The sequence below is a fragment of the Equus asinus genome, chromosome 10, assembly GCF_041296235.1.
Source record: "Equus asinus isolate D_3611 breed Donkey chromosome 10, EquAss-T2T_v2, whole genome shotgun sequence".
Lineage (NCBI taxonomy): Eukaryota > Metazoa > Chordata > Mammalia > Perissodactyla > Equidae > Equus > Equus asinus.
The window spans coordinates 73,831,969-73,854,714 of NC_091799.1; the positions used below are offsets into that span (position 1 = coordinate 73,831,969).

The 22,746-nt window shown below is 36.4% G+C and overlaps 1 long non-coding RNA gene across 1 annotated transcript in view; it reads left to right on the top strand.

Annotated features, from left to right (window-relative positions):
- The first annotated feature begins 7,632 nt into the window (after nt 1-7,632).
- Nucleotides 7,633-22,746, top strand: part of LOC139046416 (uncharacterized) — a 65,186-nt gene continuing 50,072 nt past the window's right edge. The window contains exon 1 of the long non-coding RNA XR_011506483.1: nt 7,633-7,815. This is a non-coding gene — a long non-coding RNA (uncharacterized lncRNA). The remainder of the gene's footprint in view (nt 7,816-22,746) is intronic.

Below are 22,746 nucleotides of genomic sequence, written 5' to 3' on the forward strand. Positions count from 1 at the left end.
CCCCTTTTTGTAAGAACACCAGTTATGGGATTAGGGTCCACCCTAATGATCTCATTTTAACCTGCTTACCTCTGTAAAGACCCTATCTCCAAAGAAGATCACATGCTGAGGTACTAGAGGTTAGGAATTCAACATATGAATTTAGGGGGACACAATTCAACCCATAACAATAGAAAAGTCTGGAAGAAAAGTTAAGGCACATAGCTAAAACTTTTCTAATTAATGACACATTTATAAGATCTTCAAATATATGCACAGAGATGGCAATATAAGTTTTACTCCTGGGTCTGCAGCATACACAGTGCACTATATGCATTAATATTCATCAAGATGTTAAAATTTTCTGGATGATTAAGTAGATGATTGTGTGATGTTTCTAAATTATAGTGCAGTATATACGTGTGTGTATTAGTAATTGACGCAAACATTATCTCTTGCTAACACTTGGTGCTTCTTGGTAACACTAGAACTCCAAAAACACGTTTTACAACTTATCTCAGTAAGAGGTTTGTGCTGGGAACTCCAGAGAACTGAAATTGCATAGTTGAGGTGGAGACGGGACAAATGAGGTCCTGAAAACAAAAGGAAACAATAACAAAATTTTATATGATAGTAAACAAGAAATTAGTTTCATGAGCAGAGTCTTGCCATAATGAAAATAGTTGTACAAACTCAAATAGGAAAAAAATCTTTCATGCTTGCCAGTGTTTAAAATACATAGGAATGAAGAACATCCAGGAAGAGAGACCACACTAGTAAAAATGTCACTAAGTGAAATGTCTCTCCTCATATTCAATGAGGTGGTGGTAGGACTTTGCACTTAAAAAAATAAATAAATAAATAATAAAGTGATGATTACCCCTATAGATTTTTCTTATACCATGGGACTATAATATGAATATCTTGAAAGCAGAAAATAGTCTAATATGTTTTACACATGTTCTAATTTGTGAATAATAAATACAATACAATAATAACTTTGTGTAGTTAAAATGCCTCATAATCATCAGCTTGTTATTCATTGGGCCAGAAGTCTTATGAGATTTCCCAGTTTAGAGAAGAGAGAAGGAAGATAGCAAAGGATAAATTCATCCCTAAATCAAATGCAGAATCAGTCTCTAAAAGGCTAAGATGGAGCCTTAAGTTTGAGATTCTCCTTCTGGGATTCAGGTCACCCAGACATTCTTTCCCATTATATGTTTTCAAGCAATTTATATTCAGCATGCTTTTTTGGAAATTATCATGGTACTATATAGTGAGTTCTATATGCTTGCAAGTTCGTTTATTTATTCTGAGAACACTGAAGTGTTTGTGATTCCTTACTCAAAGATCCAGCTTCTTGGGGATAAGAAAGAAGATCCAGCTTGTGTTATACTTATTCCGTGAGTTTAAATTCTTTCTTCCCAAATTATTTGATGTTATATATGCTATTTCATTTGCTTCTCACAACTACCCTTGAAGGTAGGTGTTGTTGCTCTTATTTTATAGCTGAATACACTCAGAGATATTAAGTAATGTGCTCAAGAGAAATCAGATCTAACTAGTAGAGCTTAAATTAAACCAAGGTATTAGCTAGAATAAAGACAATGCTGCTAAGACAAAGGGACCCACTTCCCCTTTTCTCCCTCTCTACTCCCCAAATAGAACAACTGTCTTAAAGAAAATCAAATCTATTTCTTCCATGTAACAATCTAGAGGTGTAAGGTTCGGGGCTAGCAGGATGGCTTGGATCCTCAAAACCTACATTGTAAGTCTTGGTTCAAGACTCTAGCTGTCTCCATTTCCCAGCCATCAGGTAGGGAAAAAGAGGAGGTGCTGGCAAATGCTTTACTTTTAATTTCTTTCTAGTGACTAGGACCTCACGCCTGATCATATTCCGAGAGTCAGAATCTAATCACACAGCCACACTTAGCTGTGAAGGGGAGCATTAAAGTTTCTAGCTGGGAGGCCATGCATTGGGGGGCAGAATATTATCAAAGTTAATGCAGAATACATTAAGTCAAAGGATTCAGAGAAACCCATAGAGCTCAGCAAGACAATGTGGGAAAAGAGAAATGATAACAAGGAGACTGAATAGTATCTACTTACAAAATGAGTGTGACATAAACCAAGAACTCAACTGAGAGTCTATTAAGTAAAAATAGGGTAAAGACTGTTCTACACATGAACCATTCCCAGTTACCTAGGTAACATGTCCCAGTTCTTGTGTTAATGATATTATATTCAGAACATTTTTATGCAAGTAGATTAATAGTTATCAGAAGAGGATTAGCATAAGGTCTAGTTAACTCCTGTTTGGGGAGAGATCTGGGGAAGGTTTTGAGAGTGGCTTTAGCGTCTGGCAAAGGATATGATAGATAACAAAGGAACTGTAGTTAAAGGATTTACACTAAGCCTGTGACCTTGTCACCTTCATGAGTTCTGCAGAACTCCCTCCCACTGAGTCAAGGTCAAAGTAGATGTAGATTTGCATTGCCTTCAAGGGTGTCATTACTGCATGGCACAAAGTCCTAGAGAGGGCACATTTAAGGGAGTCACATGAGCACTTTTGTTCCAAAGACAATAAAAATGATACTCTGCCAGGTAGATCATTATAGAGCATTTACGTACCTAAGTTGCTGATTGCAATTTAATATTAATCTGATGTTGAACACAGATAATGGAATCACCAATCTGGCTGACTCACAGCAGTCTTCCAGGAATAAATCAGTTTTATCCAGATCTGAAAGCGTGTGCCTAAAATATATGGCAACAAAGGAAACAGAGCTCCAAGAGGCATTGTGAGTGGGAATTTCAGAAACAAAGAAAATACACACTGGAAGTAACAGCATGTGTTCAAAGACATTATCTTAACTGTGGTCAGAGAGTGTATTCTGAAGCACAAAGGATATAGTAGAAATGAAGAGGAGATATTCGGTAAAGGAACTTACATTTTAGGTATAGAGTTGAGATTCAGTAGTTTATAGAGAATCTCAATAGGTTTTGACAGAAGTATTACTTGAAGCTGATGATTTTGGTAGCTGTTTGTGTTGTAGATTTAAATAAAAATGAACTTATCATTTATAACTGTAATTCAAATAACAAAAGTCCCTTCTACCTTCATGTCAATTTATCTTTCTTTAAAAGTCTCCATTTTCATCTTCAAGTTTCTTCAGTGATATTCACAGAGGTGATTTGCCTGCATTCTCACATTACCCATATCACCTACTCTGCTCTTCTGATAGCAGATCTACTCATTACCCACTTTTTCTTCCTGATATACACTCTGTTTATCCAGTTAAGCCACATTTTACATTGGAAAGATTCTAGATTTTCAAATTCCTTCATTTCTTTACTTTCAGGAGTTCCTGAATAATCTCCCTCCCAGGAAAGCAGGTAAGTACTGTGCATCCAGTGGTAGGAATTAGAAAGAGAAAGTAAGTGGTAGGAGTGGGTAGATAAAGTAGTAGGTATTTAAACTGGTGTTAGCATGGTCCTTGCAATCTGTCAGGGAACAAATATATAGAAAGTATGTATCATGTATTTGGACCTAAATATTCTTCTCTTCCAAGAGTTTTAGAATAGATGTATCAGGCAGTGATGGTTAATTGCCTATCCAATATCTATTCTTCACTTTTTCATTAGTAGCAGAAACGTAGTATATCCAAGGTGGTAATATTGCTAGCTTTATTTGCAATGAAGGATAGCTTTGTGACTAAGTTCTGGCCAATGAGATGGAAGCAAAAATTGTACCTTGGTCTTCTGGATGAGCTCCTTTAAAGGATAGTTGACAACTGGTACATGTCCAGTTTTGCCCTGCTCCCCTTCTTCTGGCTGGCTGGCAAGGTGATGTGATAATGGAATCCCAGCAGCCACCTTAAACTGTCAGGCAACCTCAGAAATGGAATCCACATACTGAAAAGATGAAATAGAAAGATAGAAGACTTTGGACCCTGATGAGTTGTCATGTCAATTCTGAACTATCTTCAGACTTCTTTTACTTGAGAGAGAACTCATTCTCTAGCTTGATCAAGTCACTTTTCAAGGTTACTCCTAAATGCAGTGAAACTTAACCCTAATTGATACAATCAAGTTAAATTCTTTTCATTTTATGATCATAGGGAGTAAAGTAGGGGGCCAATAATATTAACAAAGCCAGTAATAATGACTTCAGAGTTTAACAAAGCCCATATTATAACTTGTAATATTTTCTAGACCTTATTTGTGTGGTATATTGTCACGATTACTCAGCACTAATTTTATCTTCTTCAGTTTCCTTAGAAGGAAAATTCTCACTCTTCAGAGGTATTAATACATATCTGCTTTTCAGCACTGCTACACAAATAAAAGATAGAAATGGGAAAGGAAAATGTTCAAAAAATATTTTTGCATTGAGAAAAAATATTTCACTTTCTTTATTTTGTTATTATTATTGTTATGGAGATAGGGTTATTCACTGTTCTGTTTGGGGAACATTTGAACAACTAACCTTACCAGGTTAAAAAAATAACATAAAATTAAAATTTCTTAATAAAATTTTTTTACTCAAAAAATATAATTCTGGAGGAGTTATATCATTTTCTTTACAGGAACATATCCACAATGCAGTGATCACAGTATTCGTCAATATTTTGTGACAAAAGAATCCACATTGGTTCTCATTGTCCAAATATGACCTTCTCATCTCAAACATCTTTTGGTCCTCAAAGTAAAAACTGAAATAATGTGACATTGTTATATCCAGAAACTGAAAATACCTGTAGCAGTTATAGGAGAGAGGGAAAAAAATAAAAAACCATGTGATCTCCAGTGGCATATGTTTTGAATTGTAGCACATGAATTAAATGTTTGCAAACTATTTTAAATAAGTAAAAGACATCAGGGAATGAAACGACATAATATACACCGTAAAACCATATATATCCTAAGGCTGAAGTGCTTTTAGTTTTCCTCTGTGGAACCATAGCAGACTATTTGATATAGGAGGTGAGTTTTTTACCATTGGGTTTTTTTCCTTGCTAAGTCCTAACAAGTGGTTTATTTTCTAGAGTGTACATCCTCTTTCTCACCACAAGAGTCACAATCAGTGTATTTCAACAGCTTGAAGAAATTACCTTCTCTCCCGTATTCAATTCAAAATCCTCCTCTTTCTTCTTTCTTCCCCTTTCCTATTTAGAGTCATGTGTTATAAAATTGCCGACTGCTAATGAGGGATAAGCATCTTGCCAGCCTTTTTAGGTCTAAAAGTTGGTTAAAGTCACTTCAGTTTAAATTGTTCCACACATCATCATCAGCCCCATCCAGGACGGTGGGTCCTGACAGCTTCTCTCCTGCAAGCTTAACCTCTGTGCCACTGGGCCAGCCCCTACTATCTCTTTTTTTTAATGTTTAATATTTGAGACAATAAAAGTTATAAATTTGAAAATATACTTTCTTACCTATCAAACTGACAAAGATTTTCAAAATGTATACTAGACTAGGTCCATGACATTGTAGTAAATTTGATATTCTTAAACATGTCTGTGGAGAATATAATTGCTTCAATTTTTCTGGGGAGCAATTTAACAATATTTATGAAGACCTTCAAGATTATTTATCTAAATCAATCCAGTAATATGCACCAAAGTCATAAAGGTTAAATACATATTTTTTAGACCAGAAAAAGTATTAAAAGCTGCCTACTATTTCTGGTAGAGAAGGAGATAAATGAATGATAGTACAACCACATATTTTAATATTATGTAGTCATGAAGAATCATTTTTCTGAAGGTAGGTTCTTATATTACAATTTTTCTAAGTGAAAAATGCAAGACACAAAGCTGAATATAATTACGGCCCAAATGGCTTTTTACATCATCTGCGAAAGTAGCCACAATAAACGACTTTCCTATAGGCTACTCGTGACTAGGCTCCTCATATCTGACTTTCATTGGCCATAAGACTTGCTTTGGCCAATTAGGCCTTAGCTAATGTGAAGCAAGCTGAATCTTAAAAAGTGCTCCATGTGGGAATTTGCCCTCATGCTGCTGTCTGGAACCCTGAGACCACCAGATAAAGAAGCCTCGGATAACCTACAGGGAAGTAGGAGGCAGTAGGAAAGAGGGATAAGCCATCCCAGCTGAGGCCGCCTAGACCAACCAGCCAGCCAACTTGCAGACATCTGAGCAAAGTTACCCAAGATAAGTCACCATGAGCCTAACTGCCAGCTGACGACTTCAGCGCAAAACAGAAATGCAGCCAACCAACCCACAGAATTATGAACTAAAGAAAATGATTGTTTTGGTTTTTTTAAGCTAGTAGATTTTGGGTTTGGTTTGTTACAAAGCAAAACCTCACAACCAGATGCACTCACAACTAATATAAAACTATGTGGCGCGGTTGGGGGAGGGCTTTGGGAGGAAGAAGGAGGAAAAAAAAAGATCGGCAACAGATAGTAGCTCAGGTGCCAATCTATAAAAAAAAAAACCAAAGCAAAAACTAATACAGATAGTAAGATGATTACAGATTTTGATCTTTTCCTTTAAAGTCTTTTAAGTTTTCTAAATGCAATAAAATCAGTGTGAGCTTATTTTATAACCAGAAGATAATTTTATTTTATTATGAGAATAAAAATAGATACAAAACAGAAGGAATAAAAATAACTGAAGAAAAATGAGAGAAAACGAGTTGTATTCCTCATGTGTACCCTTCAGTTCTCAGCTTTCCCTGTAGAAACAGTTGAACAGTATCATCTCTGGGAATGCTTTTTATGAAACCGTTGTTCATATCTTTTCCCTTTGGTTGCATTTCAGTGACTCTGGTTTTATCACAGTTCATCTCTGTGGTTTTGGTGTCTTTCCACAATGACTATTGCTTTTTAATTACTAGTTCTAAAGCATGTAGTCAGTAAGTCACAAATTACAAGTCATCATTGAAAAGTCTCATTACAATAATCATTAGTCAGGAAAAGACTAACCTATTATTATTTTCTCCTTTAGCAAACACACACCTTTCCATCATACTAGTATTTAATTATAGAATATTTTCAAGAAAACACCATCAGGAAATCAACTATTATGTCATTTTTATCATTTATCATATGCTTAATGTAAATTTTATAGGAGTTGAATTTAACTCATGGTTACAGCCAGATATTTACTAATCTGGAATATGTCCTGTATGATACGTATGTTAAAAGAAAACCTACTGTCTTTTGATAAGGGTAAGTGGATAGAAAAAATTTAACTTAAAGAAAAAAACTTTACTGTTTAGAGAACTGAATGTTTATTTGGTAGAAACAATTCAACGTCACCAATAAATTCAATATTTATTTGGTAGATACAATTCAATAAAATATCAAAAGATGGTTGGTAAATGGCCATGCATAGTCTTAGGAGATTAATCTATATTCTAAGTGAGAGAGGAGGAGAAAAAGGAGGGGAAATACAGGAACAAAAGAATCATTAAGATGCTGAGTACAGCGGTTAATTTTACGTATCAGCTTTAGTGGGCCACGTGTGCCCAGAGTAAACATGCTTCTCGGTGTTTCTGGATGATATTAGCACTTGAATCCGTGGACTAAATAAAGCAGATGGCCCTCCCCAATGTCCTTGGGCATCATCCAACCTGCTGAGGACCTGAATAGAACAGAAGGTGGAGGAAGGAATAATTTGTCCCTTTTCCTGCCTCACTGGTTGAGCTGGGACATCTCATCTTCCCCTGCCCTTGGACTGCCTTGGACATCATTGGCTTCCCTGGCTCTTGGGCCTCTGGACTCAGACTGAATTATACATCAGTTTTCCCGGGGCTCCAGCTTGCAGAGGGCAGATCATGGGACTTCTCAGCCTCCATAATTGCGTGAGTCAATTCCTCATAATAAATCTCCGTTTATATATATTTTTCTATCCTATTTGGTTTTGTTTCCCTGGAGAACCCTAATACAGTGAGATCCTGTATATTGCTCTGTGCTCTCTTCCTGTGGACTTCCCCCTAGATATACACATTTCTCACCTCCACTGCCCATCTCACACCCTCTACCTTCGAATATAAAACTTTACTGAGTCTCCTGAAACTAACCAGGGCTTGTTATGAGAGAATTGAGGTGGCAGACCCAGATGCAGAAGCCAGATAGACAAGTAACCTCTGCACTGCACTCCACTGTGTGACAATCCATCTGCAGGGTGCCCAATGAGCTAACCACAGGTGCTAGCACAGACAACCTAAAACCCAGCCAAGTCCCCAGGCTAGGCACTTCTTTGCCTCAGGGACACAGTGGAATCAGCTCACTAAGTCTGTCTCCTCCCCTGCCTCATCTCTCCAAAGACAGAAAAGGAAAAGATAGAACCGAGAAAAATCTCTGGGGAGGAGGGGACCAGAGGCAAAGTTTGGAAGTAGAAGAATTTGCTTTGGGCACTTGTTCTTCCTGTACCTCACTCAGTGACATGCCCTCTGCCCTACACACTCCCCCGGTCCACATCCCTGCCCCCATAGCAGAGTGACTTCTTGTTCTACTCTCACCTTCCTTCTCCATCCACAACTGTCAGATATCTTGACCCTTTAGTGCTTAGTGCCTGCAAAATGATTTGCTTACATTAGATTTCATGTCATTAAATAACTGTAGGAACTTTGAGTTGGCCAACTTGACTTCACCTGAATCTGCTCTTTAAGGATGCTCAGGCTGCATCGTTTGTTAATCATACAATATAGCCACTTGGTCAGAACTTGAAAAGTCCTTGGGAACTTGGCGTCAAAAAGTGCTAATGGAAATATTGCAATCATGTGGCTATCTGGAATGATGATACATGAATTTCTTAACCTCTGATAGAATCAGGGCATACAGTCCTGCCCAAAGGGAAAACATGGCTATTGTGTATGTTCTCTTCTCAACAGCATGGGCAGGCTACTTAATAGCTCCTTAACCATTTTTAAGAGATAGGGTTAGCTCTGCTCTCCCAGACCACTGGGAAGGAAGCCATCTTCTTTGTGCAGAATGATTTTTCACGTGTTGTTTACTCCCCAGTCTCACCCTAAGCCCCGCTGGACTGTTCCTTCAGCACCCAGGAGAACATGTTGCTCACGCACAGCCCTTCTCCGCTCAAGTTTGCATTGCCTTGCAAAGTCCAATTTTCTCTAACTGCATCATGCCACGCACTATAAATCACATTTGCATCCGATTTAAAACATAAACCACAATAGACACTGAAGAACAAAAGGAACCACCAGCCCAGCTTTTTTGACAAAACTCCCACACATTGATAATTGGAAGCACATAAATCTACACAGACAGGGTCTGAAACTCCTGCCATGCCTTACGCTGTGTGTCTCACATCTCACCTACTTTCAATGCTGCCACCAAATCTCCTGGAAAAGTATGAAGGGCAAGAAAAGACTAACAAACACTTCCTGGGGAGCAATAGAAATGAAAACAAATAACATGGATTGCACAAACTGTGCTTCTGGAGGCTTCATTTGACCATCATTAAGACCTGTCTGGTTGTTTGATGCCATAGAAATCCCATCGTTCAAATTCAATACTTAAGTTAGTTCTAAATCAACAGTTAGTTACTAACAGGTTAAGGTACATGTTTGGGTAAATCAGGCTCATTTAAGAAGTCCAAATTATTTTCAGAACTATGAAAAATGATTTTGCCCCCAGCTTATATAAACAGCTCCCATGAACAGTGTGGGGTTTTCTGTATGTGTTTAATTATCCATCAAAATTCCATAGTTCTAAACTAGACCAAATTCCTTTACAATATGGTTCCTAAATTTAATTACCATTTAAGGTGCAAATCTAATGGAAAGTGAAAGGCCTTTCATTATGATGCAAAGCAGCTGATTCTGATTTGCTGCTGGAAACTATTTTGTCTGTTCTGCACACATAGGTGTATTAGACAGCCTATGGACTCTACTTCAAGATGACGGAAATAGCCCCTTAATAACTAGAGAAAACTAACATTGTCTCCCTTTAAAAATCAATAAGGCAGCTGACCTTATTGCTGCAGATCATCATTCTCCAGGGAACAAGACAAATATTATTAACACAGGCGAACTTCAAGTCCGAATTGTCAGAAATGGCTTAAACGGATAATGGTTTGATACAAGAGGTTGAATGCGTATGTGGCTTGAAGTCGCCTGGCAGCAAAAGTACGATTTTAATTAGATTATCAGAGAGCTATTTGTTAAATTTTGGAATGCTGATAAATTTTTAAAAGGCCTTCTAATCTGGAGATAATTATCTTCAATCATTAAACTTGTTCTTAATTAAGAATATGAAAATGAATCTGTTAAGCCTTCAGCAAAATAGTAAGCCCAATAAAACGCTGAAAATAACGCTGCCAAGCTACCAGGAAACTCAAATAGCTACTCTCCTAGAATCTGTACAACTGGTGGAAATTAAACTACTTCTCAAAAAGAGACCAATGCATCTTGAATGAATTCCATCCTTTGGCAAGTTTTTGAGTTCTGCTTCAGAAAAATCAAAAGAAAGATTTATATTCTGATAAATCTTTGAAAAGTGCCTATGGAACAGAACATTTTTATGCTTCAAAGTGACAGAGGTGATAAAGACAAAAAGGATAATGTTGATTTAACTCCTCAGCATAGATTCTAGATATTTGAGAAACTGGTTTCAAAGAAAACAATATGGCCAAATATGACGTAGGTGCAAGACTCATAAGCGCCAACATTGTACGTGGTTGGCGAGGGTGAGACATTCTGCTTGTAACTTTTCCTCTGTCAGCTCTAACCTTAACTAGCTAGGAACTCAGTCAGGTAGACCATTGAAGGTGGATGTTTCCATTGTTTCAAAAGCAAAAGATGGCAATGTTGAACATTGTTAAATGGTAATGACCACTTAAGATTTTCTTTATTACATACACAATGCTTCTTTTTCTGGTATCTTGATAAAAATTATTGCTGTTGGCCTAACAGTCACTATCACAGGTAAAAGGCAAGTGTTACTAATTATTGTATTACATAGTAAGAGAAACCAGGTATAGAAAGAATTTTTGACTTTTCCAAAATTTCCTAGTAAGTTTAGTGGTAAAATTTAATGAAAGCCACATTCTGCCAATATCTAAACTAATCTCTGTTTGGAACTAGTGGATGCTGTTTTAACCCAGACCATTAGACTATTTAGAAAGTTGCTAAAGTTATCTGCTGCCAAAAATTTCACAAAGACTCAGGCGTGGAATGGCCTAGGCACACATTTATTCTATAAGTTATTGAGCATCCTACTATGTGCCAGGCATTGTGTTAAGCACCGGAAATACAATAGAGGACATGGAAAAAAAATAATACTTGTGCTCTTGAAGTTTCATTTTAGTGTAGGAGATGGACAAATAAAGCAGCCAATAAATAATTCCGAATTGTTCTATTATGGAAGGGACTGAATCTCAACCAGGGCAATAACAATGTCTCCCTAGGAGGTATCAGGGGTTGTCAAACGCCTTGAGGGACTATTGGCATTTAGTGTTGGGGCCAAGGTTGTTACAAATCTTGTAATATAGGGGTGCAGGGGTAGAAGTCCCACAAAACAAAGATCTGTCCTCTAAAGTACCCATAGTGCTCCACTGAGAAATGCCTGGTTTTATCATCTAACATGGTCAACACCACAGTTAAACATTCCTACTATGAGAAGATTATTGTCCCGGGTTATATAAAGGAAACAAGAAAAACAAGTGATACCTTCTGCCCCCAATGGATTTGGTCTATGAGCTAAATTATACAGACACGCAACAACTGCAGAAGAGGGCCAGTCAACAAATGCAGAGCTGGGCCACATTAATGAAGCACATGCTAGTATAGAAGTTAACTACTGGACGAGGTTTTGAGAAGAGGGAAAAATTAAGCCAAAGTTTAAAAGAGGGCATGCCTTGGCATATAGGAGGAAAGAGAGCTTTCCTAAGCAAAGGAAGAGACATCAAGTCTAGCCCCTTAGGTTGTTAACCAAACGAGAGTGTGGCAACTATCTGTAAATACAAACTAAATCTAACACAACACACAAGCACTGGGTTTTCTTGGATATACATTCCCTTAATCTTATACCTGAACTTTTCCATATATTAAGGTGACCTCTATTTCCAAAGCACCTGATGTCATTTCTATTGTTCTTAATATGCCATTTTCCCTCATTTTTAAATGTTCTCCAGTTGCCTTTGATTCTGCTTGTTTAAGCCCATAAAGGCAGTTAATAGACTTTATTAACTTTCATATAAATGATCCCCAGGCAGGTTCATATACATACCCTCCACAATAGATTTCATTTGCAAATGACCACAGGAGACAAGTTCTTTTACAGTCATTAAAATTCTTGGGCAATCTAAAAAACAAACATCAAATTGTTTTCTTTTTTTCTTTTCCAAGGGCTGACAGTAAAATAAAAAATCATTGATGCTGGAAGAGCATTATTCAGACACAAAAAGCATTTTTGTAAAATGTTACAAGTCTCTCTCCCTTCCTTTCATGGTAAAATTCTCAGAGCTTTTACATTGAGTCTTTCCTGTGGTTACCCAGTGAAATCCTCTACTGGAGAGGCTATGCCACATTTCAGTTCACACAATAGGACATGAAGCACTGGCCCAAAGAATGGGGTTTGGAAGTCCCCCATTATGTGGTCAATCAACGGTTTATGGAAGGAGGATTCAAAGGTATTTAAATTACATGTAACACAGATGCTTTACACCACTAAGATTGCTTAGAAAGCCACACATGCAAAAAAAGATATGTTTGTTACAAACCAGTTTAGAAGTTGATCTGAAAATAATGATACTATACTAAGATTCTTATGTAAACGTTTATTTAAGTTTTATAAGGAACTAAGCCAAAATGTTTGTGCTTTTCCATTGGAGGATGGTCAGGTTCTCTAGGATTTGCAGGGATTTTTTACAACTTTTAATTATTTTTTGAAGGGAAATTCGTATCTAGAATAACAGAAAAGTGAATGAACTTTAAAGAACATATTAAATATTTCCTGGAAGCATGCTGATGTGAAAAATTAGAAAACCTAAGGAAGTGGAGGCAAGATGGGCTTTTAAAATATAGCCATTCAGTCACTGGCTTGCTGCCAACTCAAAACCTGGAAAAACATCTTGAAACCTTTAAATACCATAATTTTCAGCTGTAAGGAATTCTCTCTGTGTTATCAATGTGCTGGGGGGCAAAAAAAGTATTCTTTTATAGATTTCCAGATCCAAGGTTAAAATGTATTTTAGGAGATGTTTGTTTGAAAGTATTTTGCTGCTTTCCTATATAGTCAATTTCAAGTAAGATGAGGTCAAATGGAGTTCAGACGAGATTGTACCAGTAAATCTTGTGAATGGAGCAAACCCACAACTTCTCCCTCAATGTGACAAAACATCATTACACAAGAGCTATATTTCACAAATAGTTTATTAATTTCATTTCAATTGTAAGTATTTAAGTATCTCAATTATCTACTAACCAAATTACAAAACTATTGAATTTCAAAATGCTTTCAATTTAAAGAATTTAAACTCTGCATTGTTTCCATAGCCAAGTGGATTTTTGGTCCCTATATAAGAGAAAGGATGTCATAAATATCGAAAACCTTCTTGAATATATTTATTCTGCAGGGACAATTTATTCAGCTTAAAGTGATGCCAAGATAGGGTTTTGTTTAGCCAGGCATTTATAAAATCAAAATCCCCTTGCTTTTTTTAAAATCCTAAATAATTCTTGGCCCATTCCCTTCATTGTGGCTTAACTCATAAATTAATAATAATTGCAACTATAGCACGCACTTGTACGATAGGTAGCAGCTAGTAACAGATTCCAGGATAAGGATCTCAGGCCAAAATGGCTTAAAGATGAACAGGAACCACGGCAAATAATGGGCATGATGGAGGGCTGGATTGAGAGAAGTGTTCCAATGGTAGAGCTGGACATGTGAAACCAGGTGAGCAGTATAGAGGGAAGGGGCAACAGCACCAAGCAGACAAGAGATATTCATTTGGGATGACCAGAGACAAACTCATCAAACCAAAAAGGATGCCAGGAGGTCTCAACACCAAGAACAAAGTTAGCAGTGTAGAGTCCGAGGAACTAACAACCTGGAAACCACCCCTCACGCATCCTGTGCTACAAGCTGGCAAATCCCATTGGTTCTGCCTTCAGAATATATTCAGAATCTGGCCACTAATTACCACATTCACTCTGGTCTAAGCCTCTATCATTTCTTGCCTGGATTTTTAACCTTATCCCCTACAGTGTAATCTCAACACAGAAGCTAGAAGTGTCCTTTTAAAATGCAAGTCAGCCCAAGTCATTCTTCTGTTCAGAACTCTGCATTGGTACCCCATCTCACTCAGAATAAAGTCCAAAATCCTTATTGTAGCTGATAAGGCCCTATGCAATTGCTCCCCTTCCCCAGTAGCTCTCTGAATTTATCTGCTTCTTCACTGTCCTCTGATCACTTCATTCCAGACACTGGCCTCCTGGCTGTTTCTAGCATGCTCCCACATTAGTCTTTTTTCCAGCTGTCTGTTCTGCTTGCAATATTCTTTCCTCAGATAACTCCTTGACTAACCCCTCACCTCTTTAAAGTCTACTCAAAATTTACCTTCTCAATGAGGTCTATTTAATACTGAAAACTTCTTCCCCTCTCTGACACAGGCTCCTAATTCTCTTTACCTCTTCTAATTTTAATTCTGTCCATAGCACTTACATTCTACTATGCATTACAACTAGCTTATCAATCACATTAATTGCTCATTTTCTATCTCTCCTGACCAGAATGCAAGCATGGCAATGACAGGAGTATTTGTTTTCATTAACTGATATATCCCAAGCACCTAGAACCATGTCTAGCCAGAAAAGCTCAATAATCATTTGTTCAGTAAATAAAAGTACCCACCATCACATAATAATTTTTTGCATAGAAATTTTTAAAGTCATTGATTAGCTCAACATTTTCACAAGGTTTTGTAATTATTCATCACAAAAAAACTCTCCCCAATTTGGTATAGTATATAAGATCCTAGGTAAAAGAGTATTCCTGTCAAAAAATCCATCTAGCTTCTGAGTCTATGCCTTCCCAGGCTTGTTTTACTGAGTCATACTCATTCTCTCTTTGGAAATTCTTATTAAACATTTGTAATGGTTACAACTTACATTTGTCTGGCAATTTACGGCTTTGAAATACACTTTTATGCAGAAGAACTCCTCTGTTTCAATAAAAAATTAATATTACCAAAAGATTTGAGTTTCTTGGTTTAAACAAAATGTATATTTGAATTACATTTTTCGAGATTACAAACATATAAGACTTATTATCCATCAATTCACGGTTATTTAGAGAATGTGACATGGTTCCAGTTGCCCACACTCAACATATGATTCTATTTATATTATTTTGTAAAATATTTGTAGGATTAAATCACCGGGGCAAATAATAGCATAGCTATAAGTAGTTTAATTTTCTCTGCTCAACTGAAAAATAAGTAACGTTCAATCTTAGCACTAAGACTACTGTTTCTAAATTCTTCTTTTACACTTTTGATTAAAAATCACATGTGTGTGGTTGTACATATTCCTAAGTCAAACATCTCATCACAAATGCACACCTAATTAAATTTCCATCTTAAAAAAAGATAAACTGGGTAAGAACTACAACTGACAATGTATGTATACCATAAGGAAAATATGAATTACTAAATGAACCTTTGATGAAAAGTAAATTCCTCCCCTCCAGGTAAATATAAACTCTTAAACAACTTCTAAATAAACATACGGGCAGTAACAGGAGCTGATGAAGTTACAAATGAAGCTACACATGCTCTCTTTTCTATCTTTGGTTAGATCTCTCCATTAGGCAGCTGTCTAGCTTCAATCATTTGCCCTCAATAGATTTAGGAAGCTATAACTGTTGCAGATAACCATAAAAGACATCCCTATTAAGATACTTTTTTGTTTTCCATTTGCGCAACAAATAAAAGACTCATGGTGAAAAATCACAATTTATTATGTTTTCTAAAATCTATTATGTTCTGAAGATTATAACTTTTTTTTCATTGAAAATAAAAGCCTGAAAGAGGAAATACAGAGGGCTGAAAAGCACTTGGACAAACTTTCTATCTAACTAATAGTCAAAGAAAGGCAAATAAAAACAGGATACCATTTTTCATCAATTACGTGGTAATACCCAAGGCTAATCAGACAGGAAAATTTTAGGTTTCTGGTAGAAATCTAAATTGGTATGACCTTTATAGTAAGCTAATTTGCAAATTAATCCAAGGGCATCATAAATATGTGTATATTTCCAATTTTGGGGACTAATCCTGAAAAATAATCTGGAATGCAGCAAAAAATATATATATTTTCTCGAGATGTTTATTACAACATTGATTGGAGTGTCAAAATTATCAGCAAACTACTGTCCAATAATTGATTACTTAAGTATACTAAGGTATAAGGTATATATATGGAATGTTATAAGGCCATTTAGCTTAAGGTTTATAGAGTTTTACATAACTTGAGAAAGGTAGGACTTCCGAGAAAGATAGTCACAAACTAAGGCTTATAACACCACCTAACAGAAATTGACAATCAAAACATGAAAAATTTAAGGGAAAGAATAAAAAGAAAAACCACCAGGGATACTGAAGAATGATGCCAATCACATATCTTAACCTTTGAGTGATTTGTTTTCCATATCTAGCACAAGTTTAACCAAATTGACATTCTCAAGAGTATAATGTAGTATTACAAAAAATATGTGAAGGGAAATGCGAAATGCGCTGAATCTCATTAACATGCCCCAATTTAGAGAGAGAAAGGATGAAGCCTGGGTGAATAACAACAGAAACCACAAAGCATATTTGGAAGAGAAAGTGAGGAATCAAAATGCCTTGGATTTCTTTGACCCAGCTTCTGAATAACTGTTTCAGCTCCTCCTACAGGAAAGAAACTCAACCCCTAATCTGACAATGTGTTGTCTAGAGGTCAGGGAAAAGATGAAGAGACACAAAACAGTCTATTTAGACCCACTGACACATTTGATATCAACAATATCAAGAGTAGATCCAAGAGAAAAAGTATCTGTGTCTCGCCACCTGAAACCAGGATGGTGGTGGGCTTTTCCCTAACTAGAGTTTATATTACCATGACAAACTCATCCCAAAAAAGGGGAGCAATCATAAATCACTAACAAACACATCACCATTTCCTTAAGCCATTGCTTAGCAAAATTCCTTGAAGTTAGTGGAGTCTATCCATACTGCAGTGATTTCAACAATTAAAAAGATCAATTGTACAAAAACAAAGATCCCTGGAGTACCGCTATGATGCACACAGTTCAGGCAGATTAATGACCATACTGATCAATTTAAAACTTTGCCACCAGCCCTCCAGGGCAAGTTCTAAGGGGAGAGATGTAAGAGTACCCACAAGCAGGGCTGGGTACCTTATTCACAGTGCAAAATGAAAATGTAGACCCCAAATAGCCAAAGCAATCCTGAGAAAAAAGAACAAAGCTGGAGGCATCACAATCCCTGACTTTAAAATATACTACAAAGCTATAGTAATCAAAACAGCATGGCACTGGTGCAAGAACAGATACACAGATCAATGGAATAGAATTGAAAGCCCAGAAATAAAACCACACATCTATGGACAGCTAATCTTTGAGAGAGGAGCCAAGAACATACACTGGAGAAAGGAAAGTCTCTTCAATAAATGGAGTTGGGAAAACTGTACAGCCACGTGCAAAAGATTGAAAGTAGACAATTATCTTACATCATACACAAAAATTAACTCAAAATGGACTAAAGAATGTAAGACCTGAAACCATTAAACTCGTAAAAGAAAATACAGGCATATGCTCTTTGACACTGGTCTTAGCAGCATCTTTTCAAATACCATGTCTACCTAGGCAAGGGAAACAAAAGAAAAACTAAGTAAATGGTATTACATCAGACTGAAAAGCTTCAAGAAGGCAAAGGAAATCATGAACAAGACAACCTGCCAACTGGGAGAAAATATTTGCAAATCATATATCTGACAAGAGGTTAATTTCCAAAATATATAAAGAATTTATACAACTGAACAACTGTACCCATGTCCCTCATAGTACCTAGCCCCATATTTTTCCCCTAGGATAAAATCTTCTAAACAGATCTCCAAATAAAAGAGAATACACAAGAGACTCAATGTGTTTTAAGATTTAGAAATAGTATATCTTCCACGCAAATGGCAAAGAAAAGAAAGAGGGGGTAGCAATACTTATACCAGACAAAATAGACTTTAAATCAAAAACTGTAATAAGAGACAAAGACGGGCACTACATAATGATAAAGGGAACAATCCAACAAGAAAATATAACACTTGTAAATATCTACACACCCAACATAGGAGCATCTAAATATATAAAGCAATTATTAACAGACGTAAGAGGAGAAATAGACAGTAACACAATAATAGTAGGGGACTTTAACACTCCACTTACACCAATGGATAGATCATCCAAACAGAAGATCAATAAGGAAACACTCCTCTTAAAGGACATGTTAGACCAGATGGACTTAGTAGATATATACAGAACATCCCATCCAAAAACCACAGAATACACATTCTTTTCACATGCCCATGGAACATTCTCCAGGATTGATCACATATTAGGCCACAAAACAAGTCTCAATAAATTTAAGAAGATTGAAATAATACCATGCATCTTTTCTGACCACAAAGGTATGAAACTGGAAATCAACTACAGAAAGAAAACCAGAAAAGCCACAAAAATGTGGAAATTGAACAAAATGCTACTGAACAATGATTGGGTCAATGAAGCAATCAAAAAAGAAAGAAAAACATTCCTGGAGACAAATGAAAATGAAAACACGAAATGCCAAAATCTGTGGGATACAGCAAAAGCAGTTCTACGAGGGAAGTTTATAGCAATTCAGGCCTACCTCAACAAAGAAGAAAAATCCCAAATAGACAATCTAAAAGTGCACCTAAAGGTACTGGAAAAAGAACAACAAACAAAGCCCAAAAGCAGCAGAAGGAAGGAAATAATAAAAATCAGAGCAGAAATAAATGAAATAGAGACTAAAAAAATGATAGAAAAACTTAATGAAACCAAGAGCTGGTTCTTTGAAAAGATAAACAAAATTGACAAACCCTTAGCTAGACTCACCAAGAAAAAAAGAGAGAAGCCTCAAATAAATAAAATCAGAAACAAAAGAGGAGAGATTACAACGGACACCTCAGAAATACAAAAGATAATAAGAGAATACTATGAAAAGCTATACGCCAACAAATTGGATAATCTAGAAGAAATGGATAAATTCTTAGAAACATACAACTTTCCAAAACTGGACCAAGAAGATGTAGAAAATTTGAATAGACTGATCACCAGTAAGGAGATCGAAACAGCAATTAAAAACCTCCCAAAAAATAAAAGTCCAGGACCAGATGGCTTCCCTGGTGAATTCTACCAAACATTCAAAGAAGACTTAATACCTATCCTTCCCAAATTCTTGCAAAAAAATTGAAGAGGAGGGGAGGCTTCCTAACTCCTTCTATGAAGCAAACATTATCCTGATACCAAAACCAGACAAGGATAACACAAAAAAAGAAAATTACAGGCCAATATCCCTGATGAACATCGATGCTAAAATCTTCAACAAAATACTAGCAAATCGAATACAACAATACATTAAAAAGATCATACATCATGATCAAGTGGGTTTCATTCCGGGGATGCAGGATGGTTCAACATCCACAAATCAATCAACGTGATACACCACATTAACAAAATGAAGAATAAAAATCACATGATCATCTCAATAGATGCAGAGAATGCATTTGACAAGATACAGCATTCACTTATGATAAAAACTCTAAATAAAATGGGTATAGAAGGAAAATGCCTCAACATAATAAAGGCCATATATGACAAACCCACAGCAAATATCATTCTCAATGGAGAAAAACTGAAAGCTATCCCTCTAAGAACAGGAACCAGACAAGGAAGCCCACTGTCACTGCTCTTATTTAACATAGTATTGGAAGTCCTAGCCAGAGCAATCAGGCAAGAAAAAGAAATAAAAGGGATCCACATTGCAAAAGAAGAAGTGAAACTGTCACTCTTTGCAGATGACATGATTTTATAGCTAGAAAACCCTAAAGAGTCCACTAAAAAACTTCTAGAAATAATAAAAGAATACAGTCAAGTTGCAGGATACAAAATCAATGTACAAAAATCGGTTGCGTTTCTATACACTAACAATGAAGTAGCAGAAAGGGAAATTAAGAATACAATCCCATTTACAATTGCAACAAAAATAATAAAATACCGGGGCTGGCCCCATGCCCAAGTGGTTAAGTTCGTGCACTCCGCTGCAGGTGGCCCAGTGTTCAAATCCTGGGCGCGGACATGGCACTGCTCATCAAACCACACTGAGGCAGTGTCCCACATGCCACAACTAGAAAGACCCACAACGAAGAATATACAACTATGTACCGGGGGGCTTTGGGGAGAAAAAGAAAAAAAATAAAATCTTTAAAAAAAAAAAATAAGAATAAAATACCTAGGAATAAACTTAATGAAAGAGGTGAAAGATCTGTACACCGAAAACTATAAAACATTGTTGAAAAAAATCTAAGAAGACACAAAGAAATGGAAAGATATTCCATGCTCTTGGATTGGAAGAATTAACATTGTTAAAATGTCCATACTTCCTAAAGCAATCTATAGATTCAACGCAATCCCTATCAAAGTTCCAACAACATTTTTTACAGAAATAGAATAAAGAATCCTAAAATTTATATGGAACACAAAAGACCCCAAATAGCTAAAGGATTCCTGAGAAAAAAGAACAAAGCTGGAGGTATCACACTCCCCGATTTCAAATTATACTACAAAGCCATAGTGACCAAAACAGCATGGTACTGGCACAAAAACAGACACACAGATCAATGGAGCAAAATTGGGAGCCCAGAAGTAAACCCACACGTTTATGGACAGCTAATATTCGACAAGGGTGCCAAGAGCATATGATGGAGAAAGGAGAATCTCTTCAATTAATGGTGTTGGGAAAACCGGACAGCCAGATGCAAAAGAATGAAAGTAGACCATTCCCTTACACCATGCACAAAAATCAACTCAAAATGGATTAAAGACTTGAATGTAAGACCTGAAACCATGAGACTTCGAGAAGAAAACATAGGCAGTATGCTCTATGACATTGGTCTGAGCAGCATATTTTCAAGTCCCATGTCTGACCGGGCAAGGGAAACCAAAGAAAAAATGAGCAAATGGGACTACATCAAACTAAAAAGTTTCTGCACAGCAAAGGAAACCATCAACAAAACGAAAAGACAACCTAACAAGTGGGAGAAGATATTCGCAAACCACATATCAGATAAGGGGTTAATATCCAAAATATACAAAGAACTCATACAGCTCAACAACAAAAAAACCAACAATCCAATTAGAAAATGGGCAAAAGATCTGAACAGAGATTTCTCCAAAGAAGATATACAGATGGCCAACAGGCATATGAAAAGATACTCAACATCATTAGCTATCAGGGAAATGCAAATCAAAACTACAATGAGGTATCACCTCACTCAGGTCACAATGGCGATAATTAACAAGACAGGAAACAACAAATGTTGGAGACGGTGTGGAGAGAAGGGAACCCTTGTTCACTGCTGGTGGCAGTGCAAAACAGTGCAGCCACTATGGAAAGCAGTTTGGAGTATCCTCAGGAAATTAAGGATAGATCTACCATATGATCCAGCTATTCCACTGCTGGGTATTTATCCAAAGAACCTGAAAACACAAAGGCATAAAGATACTTGCACCCCTATGTTCATTGCAGCATTATACACAATAGCCAAGACTTGGAAGCAACCTAGGTGCCCATCAAGGGACGAATGGATAAAGAAAATGTAGTATTTATACACGATGGACTACTACTCAGCCATTAGAAATGACGAAATCCAGCCATTTGTGACAACATGGATGGACCTTGAGGGTATTATGCTGAGTGAAATGAGTCAGAGGGAGAAAGTCAAATACCATATGATCTCACTCATAAGTAGAAGATAAAAACGACAAAAAAGAAACACATAGCATTGGAGATTGGACTGGTGGTTACCTTTGGGGAAGGGGGGAGAGGGGAGGGCAAAAGGGGTGATTAGGGTCACATGTGAGGGGATGCACTATAATTAGTGTTCGGGTGGTGAACATGATGTAATGTATACAGAATTCGAAATATGATGTACATCCGAAAAAAATAAAAATTAAAAAAAAAGATTCAGAAATAGATAATTTCTGGACATATCCATTTATTCAATAAAAATATATTGAGCACCTAATATACATTAGACATCATTCTTAGCACTGGGCATGTAATATACCAGGAAAATACCTTATAAACACTTATGCACCAAACAAAATATCATTTAACTATCTAAAGCAAATACATTAGAAATACATTGTATTAGACTTCACCTCTCTAATAAATGGTCATGTTAAGTACACAAAATCAGTAATTTTGATTTTTCTTAGTTTCTTTTGCATATATATATATTAAATATTTCTAATTTGTTACGTATAATTCACAGGTGCATTTTTCCACTTTCAGATAAAATGGGAGAATATAGAGTAAAACTTGAAAGTCCATCCTCATTCCCATAACTTAGAAGTTAATTACTGTTAATGTATTGCTGTGTATCCTTCTACTGTCATTCTAAGCATTAACACACATATATGTACTTATTATACATACATAAACGTTTCCCAGAATGTATCATTAAAAG